Genomic DNA, 9386 nt, shown 5'->3' with positions numbered 1-9386 from the left:
ACATTCTGGAGACAGAAGCTGCCCTCTGTGCAACGCGGTTTGATGAGGTTGGCTTATGTTCATGGGCCTCAATTGGAATCTGCAAGTATCCACAGTCTAAGAGTTTCTCCAGCTGTTTTTATGGGTTTCCAAAACTTCCAAAACATGAACCTTTTCCCCTTGTCACTCAGATTTCTCCTACCCAAGAGCATGAGCTGAGTTGAGAGATAGAACTCCTAGTTCATGGGCAATCTATCATCTGCATCAGGGAACAGAGTGGACCCCACCAAAACGGGCCCAGGGACACTGATTGTGCCCTGTGCATACCTCAACCAAAGCTCCAGACCAGCCACTGTGTTTGCAGGGGAGCTCAGCCTGTTTCCATCTTCTAGATGGGGCCTAGTTCTCTTCTCACTTACGCCATTTTTACGACAGGGTAACCGCATTGGCTTTGAGTGAGTCAGTCCCGATTTAAGGTGGTGGAAATCAGTGCATCAGGCTTGCAGTGCTTTGTCATCCAATACTGATTTCCCTGTCTCCTTTCATCACAGTCTCTGGTCCGCGAAACACGCACCAGATCACCTATGGGTCATCTTTTAATGTATGGCTTCTCTAAAGGGACTGGAGCACTGAAAGCCCCTAACCATCACACTCAGGGCTGCACAGACACATGGGAAGGGTACATCTATGCTTACTGTGAAATCAACCTGATCAGGATTGACCTTCCAGGGCTCCATTTAGTGCACCTTGTTGGAACACGTGGATTTGAATTATCAGGGCTCGAAAGGCGACACTCATTATCGCAAGTCGTAAGGGAGGTCAACAACAGAGTTTCTCCCGTTAACCTCCTGCACTAAGGAAGGCCAGATAAGTCGATCCCAGCTACATAATAGCCATAGCTAGAGTTGAGCGTTTACAATCGACTTTAAGGTCTAGTGCAGACCTGCCCTCAGAGATGCTCCCTGTCGCAAAGAGCTTACAGTTTAATAGCCAAGAGAGACAAATGGTGGGAGAAAAAAGCAGGCTCAGGGAGGGGCAGTGACTTGCTCGCTAGTGTTTGCCTGGTTTCAAAACCAGACCAAAAAGCCACCGAAAGCCACAGTTTTAAGCCTGGTCTTTGGTCTTCTGTTTAGTTCAAGTGTTCTCTGGGGCTCCGGTAAAAAGCGAATGGGAGGCTCATTTTGCTCAGTGGTTTGTACCACGCCTGACACGCTGGGGACATGGTTCATGACTGCCGCTCTGAAGTGCTTGCGCTACACAAGCAGCAAGCAACAGCATGGTCTTGATGGGTTTATTTGGAGAAGCAGAGGAGAAAACTCTGTGCCGGCCTGACCCCTGGCCTTGCCCCAATGGAATGAATGGCATAACACTAGCGAGGAATCAGACCCTGGGAGAGCAATCTGGGATGGAGAGAGAATGCTGAGGCCTGGAGGCAGCTATTTAAATAAATCCAAGAGCGCAAGGGAGCCCCTTACAAGGGAATGGAGCTTGGGGAACTTTCCACTACCTCTGCAGTTGGGAAGTTTTGGCGTGCACGAATACGGGGCACTGGAAAATCTGAGCTGGGGTGTGGGCTGATGGGGAAGAAACTGACTTCTCCTTTCTGATAAGGGTTATGCTGCAGCCCTCGCAAACAAAGGGCTTGCAAGGCAGCTGGCGGCTTGTTAGTCATACTGGGCAGATCGGGCTGTAGAGGAATGACCAGCACTCGTCAAAGCAGCTTCCCTTTAAAGGCAGTTTCTGAATTATGACCCTGGTGGAGACTGTGGCTCATCTGGGCTTGTTGGGCACTGACGGTGAACAACCGCAGCAGGAGATGGTTTCCTCTAATGCTGAACAAGGACATTTATGACTGTAAGGGAAACAGGCCTTTAAAGCAAGCATGCTCTTTTTATGTCAGTTTTGAAACTTGGGCTCCAAACACACACAGGTTCTTGAACCAGGAGTGCAGGGGAGCTGCAGCATCCCTTGGCTTGGTTTCCCTTATATATAGGGGTTCAATGGCTCTCAGCACGCCCCCCCCCCCAAAAAACAACTGGTCCAGCTGCACAGCCCAGTCCCCATTCTGGTCTGTCACCTTGCTATGGGTTGAAAGAAACAGGGCGTATCTTCCGCTGTTGGTGGATGCAAAGAGATTGGAAGCAGAAGGACAGAGAAGTGGGAGGGGTGACGAGAAAAGGAAATGATATGGAGAGGGGATGGAAGAAAGGATAGAAGAACAGGTCCAGCATGCACTGCTGCAGATATTGATCTGACTCTCTATCCCACTCAGACAGAATAACTCAGTCTTGACCTGCCATACCTCTGTGCTGCTCCTATCTCTTCTCTTCTGTAGTGCAACAGTCTGTGCTTCCCATCCAACGCTATTGTGGAACGGTCCTATGGCCTTGTGAATGGCTGCTGCATTCCACCCCAGAGGTGGCTGCATTTGCATGCTGGAGTTAATGATTCCCTCGATAGCTTGTTGAGCTGTCTGGGATGACTCGGGCAGGGCATTAGATAACTCAGGCTATGTCTACATTGCTAAACACCTGCCACTGGCCAGTTGGCTGATTTAGGTTCAGGCAGTGAGGCTGTAAAATGATTGCGTAAATGGTCAGACGGGAGCCTGGGCTTTGAGCCCCTTCCCACCTCTATGTGATCCGAAGTCAGCTGACAGGAGCCAGCCATGTGTGTTCAATTGCTGTGTGGTGATACCCTCTGCTATTACCTGCAGAAGGGCCTCTTCTTGGTAACCCGTCTGCAGCTGGTCAGTAGCAGAGCCAGGGACAGTGAGCCATATGGGCTCATGGTGCTTGGGCTCCAGGAATATTCCTGCCCTGGGGACCCTGCTCCAGCAAAGTTTGAGGCTGAGTCTCTCCTCTGGCCCTGCCTGCTGCCCCATGTGCCTCCTCTCATTGCATGTTCCTGATAGGGCCCGTGCTGTCACCACCAGTAGCACAGTGGTGCTAAAGGGGCTTCCTGCCTGCTCTGGCTCTGTAAGCATCTGCCAACACATCCCTGCTGCCCTGGGAACAGGTATCTCCATATGGCCCTGCAGCCAGTGGGAGTTGCAGGGGGCAGTGCCTGTGGGCAGTAGTGTGTGGAGACTCCCCTCTCCCACCAGGGTTCCCTCTAATTTTTTCCACCTACAAGCAGAATAAATTTTGTTATATGCACTGAGGCATGTGCAGCTGTGTACCACCAATAGAAACATATGCAGACATCTGTAGGGGGCAAGTGGGAGCTCTGCTAATCAGTTGGGCAGCATTTGAATCTCTCCTGAGCGGTCACCCAAGCACTCAGCTTAGAGTGAAAACCGCTCCCTCTCTTCCTTGCAGCTGCTCACAGACAGGGCAACCTAAGTAAACGCCACCCTCCATCTGCTCCTCCCACATCCCATCCTGCATCCAACCTCTGTCCCAGAGCCTGCACCCTTCACCACGTCCTGAACCCAAACTCCCCTCACTCCAGAGCCGCAGGCAGGTGGTGGGGGGACAGAGGGAGTTGGACCCATTCCGGGCCCCCACCAAAACGTCTACAAACCTGCCGCCCCTGAGCAGAACCCGGCCGCCACTTTACCCTCAGCCCTCCCTGAGCCTGCAGCAAATGAGTGAAAGAAGAGTCTATTCTTCAGCCCAACTGGCTAGATGATGATATCTGCAGCCAATTTCCAGCTTCACGGAGCAGAACGATTTCTATTGAGCTCAGGAAGGAGCACAGAAAACGCTGCTTCCCACAGATTACGCTCCCTGTACAGACAATCACAGGCACTTGGCTCCTCTCTCTGTACATGATGAAAGAAAGGCCAATGCACCTGAATTTCATTAGTAGACAGGGAACTAGAAACCCCTTGTTGGATGCGTGGCCCTGTGGTCAGTCAGGATCGGCATTCCCTGTAAGCTGAGCGCTTGGGCAGCCACCCAGGAGAGATTCAGGTGCCACCCAGTGGATCAGCAGAGAGCCCCCAGCCACCCCCAGTGAGCAGCCTGTGATTCTGTTTGTGGTGCACTTTTGCACATTCCTTGGTGCACATAACAAAATTTATTCCACCGATAATGGAGGAAAAATAAGAGGGAATCATGGTCAGGATGCAGGGCTGCTTCTGTTACTGTTACACAACTGCAAGGTCCCAAGGGACTTTCCTGTTCAATATCATGCAGATATGAGGAAACACTGCCCTTTCCATCTTCCACAAGGCGGAATGAGATTTTGGCAAAGGCCCAATGGCAGTTAGAGGCATGTTAGATGTATTTCCCATGTGCCTGTTGAGAGCCAATGGGCATTAGGTGCCTCACCCTTGTTCTAATCTTTCCCCTTACGTGCATTTAGCCCCTGCAACAATAGCCTAAAGGCTGGTTTGACTGTGTCATACCAGGTCTGATAACAGGGCCCTGTGCAGAATACGCTTGGTTGCCCATGAAGTCACAATGCTGACAGCCCCTGTCAAACAGCTAACAGAGGAAACCTTTTGGCATTCTGTAGCAGAGCTGCAGCTGGTGGTCCTTGGTGGGCATAAATCAGCGTAGCTCCGCTGCAGTCCAGGAAGCTCCGCTGATTTACCCCGGCTGAGGATCTAGTCCTGGGCACTGGTGTTCAGTTAAAAGTTGATGAACAAAGACAAACGTTGCACTGTTTGGAAAAACAGAGGCACCAGCTATAGTGTCCAGTGTCTGCTGTAAGCTGAGTACTTAGGCAGCCACCTAACTGATGAGCAGAGCACCCACAGCCGACAGTGTGTGTTTGTACTGGAGGCGCACATCCGCACATGCTGTGGTGCATGTAACAAAATTTATTCTACCCATAGGTGCAAAAAATTGGAGGGGAGCCCTGCTGGTGCCTTGAGCAAATTCCAACTCGGGTGATTATTATATGGCTACTTGAATGCTCCCATGCCTTTCATTCCCATGTGAGAGTATAATGCCCCTGGAGGATCTGAAACAGCTAGCACATCTCACCCCAGCTCTGCCCACTTTCCAGCAGCGAGTGAGGCTACTCCTGTATCGGCACAGAAGGAAACCCTCAGAGGTGCTGAGCAGGGTTCCCTCTATTTTTTTCCCTCCCTGGGTGGAATACATTTATGTGCACTGAGATGTGTGCAGTTGTGTACCACCAAGAGAAACACACGCTGCGGGCTGTGGGCGCTTGGCTAGTCAGCTGGGCAGCACCTGAATCTCTCCTGAGCAGCCGCCCTAGTGCTCAGCTAGCAAGGAACCCTGCTGAACATTTGCTAAGCACCCACAACCCTGGCTGAAACCCATTGGACAGCGAGTGAGAGGCAGACACTCAGTATCTCGCAGGATTTGGTCTGTGGCTGCTGAAATCCTTTGGGTGGAGAGCCACAGAGAGAAATGGCTCTTTAGCTATTGTTCTTCTCCTTTAGGGGTGCTGGGCGGGGATGGAGGTTGCATAGGGTTGAGTGTACCCCCCTACCTCCAAACCCTGCACTTGTTTGTGGACAATTTCTCCCACTCAGCTCTTTGGAATCAAAGAGCCCTGGAACATACCTGGAAGCAGCAGCCAAAAGGCACCTAGTGTTGATGGGACGCTGCCAGCTAAAAGAGCTGCAATTAAAACACGATGATTAATTGCACGCAGCGCCTGCCTAGTAATCGGAGGAGGGCTAGGGCCTGCGGAGCTTCCACCCCAACCAACGGAGCTGTGGCAGATTTACGGCAGTGCAAAAGACAACTGCATTTGTCCCCCGGGGAAGGAGGAGGGAATGGATCCCCTATTGATCCGAGTGCACTGTTGGCTTCAGAGATGTGAGATACTTGGCTGGAGTGTTCCCTGTTGGCCAGGAAACGGAGATGGTTTTTGAGGACAGCTGCTCTTATCTGTGGTTCCGGAGACATCTCATCAGCTACTTTCCCACTGGATGCCTGGGACGGGTGGCTTTTGGTTAGCCACTCCATAGGCATCAGAGTGTGCTGCGGCAAACAAGGCATGGTGGGTCTGATGTGGGGACCTGAGTTCTGCCCCTGGTTTTGACCACCATGGTCTGGTGGTGGGTGTCTTGAGATTGAGGTTTCCATTGCAGCTCTACTGCTGACCTGCAGGCTGTTCTTCAGCAAGTCAAGTGGCAGCTTGGTGCCTCAGTTTCTCTGTCTGTCAAACAGAGACAGTGAAACTTGGAATGCACTTTGCACTCCAAGAATCAACACAAAGTTTCCCCCATGCTAGAGAAGAGATGGAAATTGGGTTGACATGAATATAAAGGGGGTACTTTTGAGGAGGTTGCAGTATACAGACCCCGGAGCTCTCATTGGCGCTCTAGTGCCAGGAGTACCAGCCAGTGCTGTCTGGTGTCACCTTCCAGAGTTTCCTTATGTTGGGATCTGAATTCAGCAGGCACAGAAAAGAATGGGGACTGTGCTCTCCTGGATCAAAGAAACATAGCCCCCGTTTTCCCCTGGGGCTACCATCTCAGGCAAACCTGAGCTGTATTGGAGCCATGGGGAAAGTGCATCACCAAGTACGGCTTGACACAGGGGTGTCTGCAGAGAGCCACAGCTTTAGGAATATAACATGCAGAGGGAAGCTGCTTGCTGTAAGCCACAGAGGCCTCTGCAGACCTCAGCCAGGGTCTGCAGAGAACGCATTGCCAGGAGCTGTGAAGAACTCCCAGCCACTCCCTTCTCACCTATGGTAGACACATTTGCCTGCAAAGAAACAGCATCAAGCTATTCCCCACAGCCCAGCCCGGCCCTGGCCTCCATTTTATCACTGGCAGTTGCCTATCTGTCCTCTCCTTTAGGGCTGTTTTTCCGTATTGCCTCTCCCACGTAGGCCCGTCCCCTCCCTCCCCATCACACTGACCAGGCAGTCTGCTATGCAGCAGCATTTACGAGGGATAGCCAGTATTTAATTAGGATGTTTTTATCCACTGGTAAGCACTAAAAAAACCCAGCCCCAAAAGCACACTCTGTGTCACAGCTCTCTGCACTCCCAGGAACCCTGAATGCCGCACAGCCGATTATTCACAGGTTCTGTTCTATTTTCTCTATTTTTCTCGTGATTCTTCCCCTCCCCGCCCCCCGCTGCCATCACTGGGTAAGAAGATCTCACAGCAGGGCTTTGAGCAGGTTCAGGGGACTCCTTTCTACTTCAGCTACTTACATGGCCCTCAGCCCCTTGCTCTTTGATGGCCTCCACGTTTTTAATATCACTAGAGGCTCACCACCCCATGAAACAGGGCAGTACTGTCTGCATTTTGCAGCAGGGAATACAGCAACTTGTCATGCAGAAAGTCTGCAGCAAAACCTTCTTGAACCCAAGTCTCTTAGGGTTCTGATTATGGGACCACCCTACCTCTCTCAAACACCCTCCATCTGCTGCATACCCCTTTCGCCTCATTCATGCCTGACCCTGGGCTGTATTCTAGGGAACTCCTTGATTCTCCTAGCAGAGAAAAAGAAAATAAAACCACTACGGGTGACATTTGCAGATGACACAAAGGCAGGTGGAGCAGTAAATAATGTCAAGGCCATTATACACAGCAGCCTAAATTGGGCTCAGTTTGAGTCCTGGCCTTGTGCTGAGTGAGGCTCATGGTGGAGTAAGGTACAAGCAATGTCAGTCTTATCCAGAAGCCCAGAGTCAAACCTTGCTAAATGGGGTGGAAGCAGGATCTTTCTCTGCTCTCAGGGGCCTGTGACAAGCTGCAGCAAACATACGTAGACCTAAAACTGTGAGGCAGAAAGGGTTGGGTGGTAAGAAAAAAACCCTCCAGGAGTCCCCTCAAAGGGGCTGGTAGATGGTGTGTTAAACGGGTGGCAGAGCAGCAGTCCAGCGGGAATTTTCTACATCTAACCTTGCAGCTCTGACCAATCAGAAAGCAGATCTCTTGCAGTTCTAGCTGTGCCTCTCCAGCGGCCCATCTGCTCAGGTGAATGAGGATTCTCAGAGCAGGGAAAGGAGACGGATGCAGAATGAACAGCAGTGGCCCGGGAAGGAGCAAGGCCCAGCCCAAACTGCAGCCTGGCCAGGGCTGTGGCTCACTGGAGGAGCCCCCAGTGGCCACTTTATTTTCCTCCTCAGTGGGGTCCCTCTGCAGGCTTTCCCCGTGCAGCTTTTCCAAGTGCTAGTGCAGGGCTGGCTTGAGAACATAATCAGCATCATCACTAACCAGGGGGTCAGCGCCCGTTTGTGTCTGATGCCTCCCTCGGTACTTCCTTCCATCTTTGCCTGTCCAGTGCAGCGGGGCTTCCTTTCTGCAGACTAGCTCCGCACCAGTCTCCTAAGTCATCTGCACTGACTCTGCCTCTCCTGTTTGGACCTTCCATGATGCCGAGCACCAGGGTCTTGATTTTTCGTTCGTCATTCATTCTGCAAATGTGCCCGAATAGCTGTAACTTGCGTTGTATAACCTTCCGCACTAGGCTCTCTTTTGACTGTATCTTCCTATACGATTCCTTGCTGTGGCTTGAGAACCCAGGAGGCTAAAGTCAGTGCGTTCAGAAGGGCTTGACACCCACAGCTTGGGCCAGCTTGTCCCCTACACCCAAAAAACCAGGAGAACTCAGCCCTTTGGGGGCACCTTGAGTGCCTGGCACCTGGGAAATCTGGTGTTCAGGCCCAGGTTCTAGCAGCCAGGTTTGGGACACTCAGAGCGTAGAGCTGCAGCATCTCCAACCATCTTGACTAGTAGCCATTGATGGACCTACCCTCTATATGCACAGTACTCTGAGTAGCCTAGTGAATACCTCAAGGACATCTTTGCTGCACCAGTCCTCAGAGTGAATGTTATGCGCCTGCAAACCCAGCCCTGAGAAACCCTCCCTTCCCCAGAGCAATGGAACAAATTTCCTCTCCACACGACTACACACATCTACCTCGCTTTTGACCTTCAGGTGACTGAGGAGAGAGATTGTCTTGTTTCCATGATCTCTCTCAGCTTTCTTCCTGGGATCACCAACAAAGAAGCCAACGGCTTATGTGCCTTTACGTTTTCCTCCTTCCCCGCACTTTGCCCCTTCATTTGTTTGGTGCATCCACCTGCTGTCTCAGGTGTCAATTTTGTGAGCTCTGGCAGGGCTGACACCATCATTTTTATAATGGTTTTCCATTGTTCTCAATGGAGCTGGGAGGGAAGATTTGTCCATTGATCTCTGTGTAACAGGGAGGGAGGGATTCTACATTGTTCTCAATGGAGTGGGGCGGGTGGATTTGCCCATTGATCTCTATGGGACAGGGAAGGAGGGATTTTCCATTGTTCTCAATGGAGTGGGGAGGAAGGATTTGCCCATTGATCTCTGTGGGACAGAGAGGGAGGGATTCTATATTGTTCTCAATGGAGTGGGGAGAGATCCTCCATTGTTCTCAAAGGAGCAGGGAAGGAGTGTCAGCGCACTGATCTCTATGGGACGGGGAGAGATTTCCTGTTGTTTCTAATCAGAGCGGTTGGGTGCTGAGCAAACTCAGCTGCT

The sequence above is a fragment of the Carettochelys insculpta genome, chromosome 26 (genome assembly GCF_033958435.1).
Source record: "Carettochelys insculpta isolate YL-2023 chromosome 26, ASM3395843v1, whole genome shotgun sequence".
Taxonomy (NCBI): domain Eukaryota; kingdom Metazoa; phylum Chordata; order Testudines; family Carettochelyidae; genus Carettochelys; species Carettochelys insculpta.
This window is presented reverse-complemented; position numbering follows the sequence as displayed.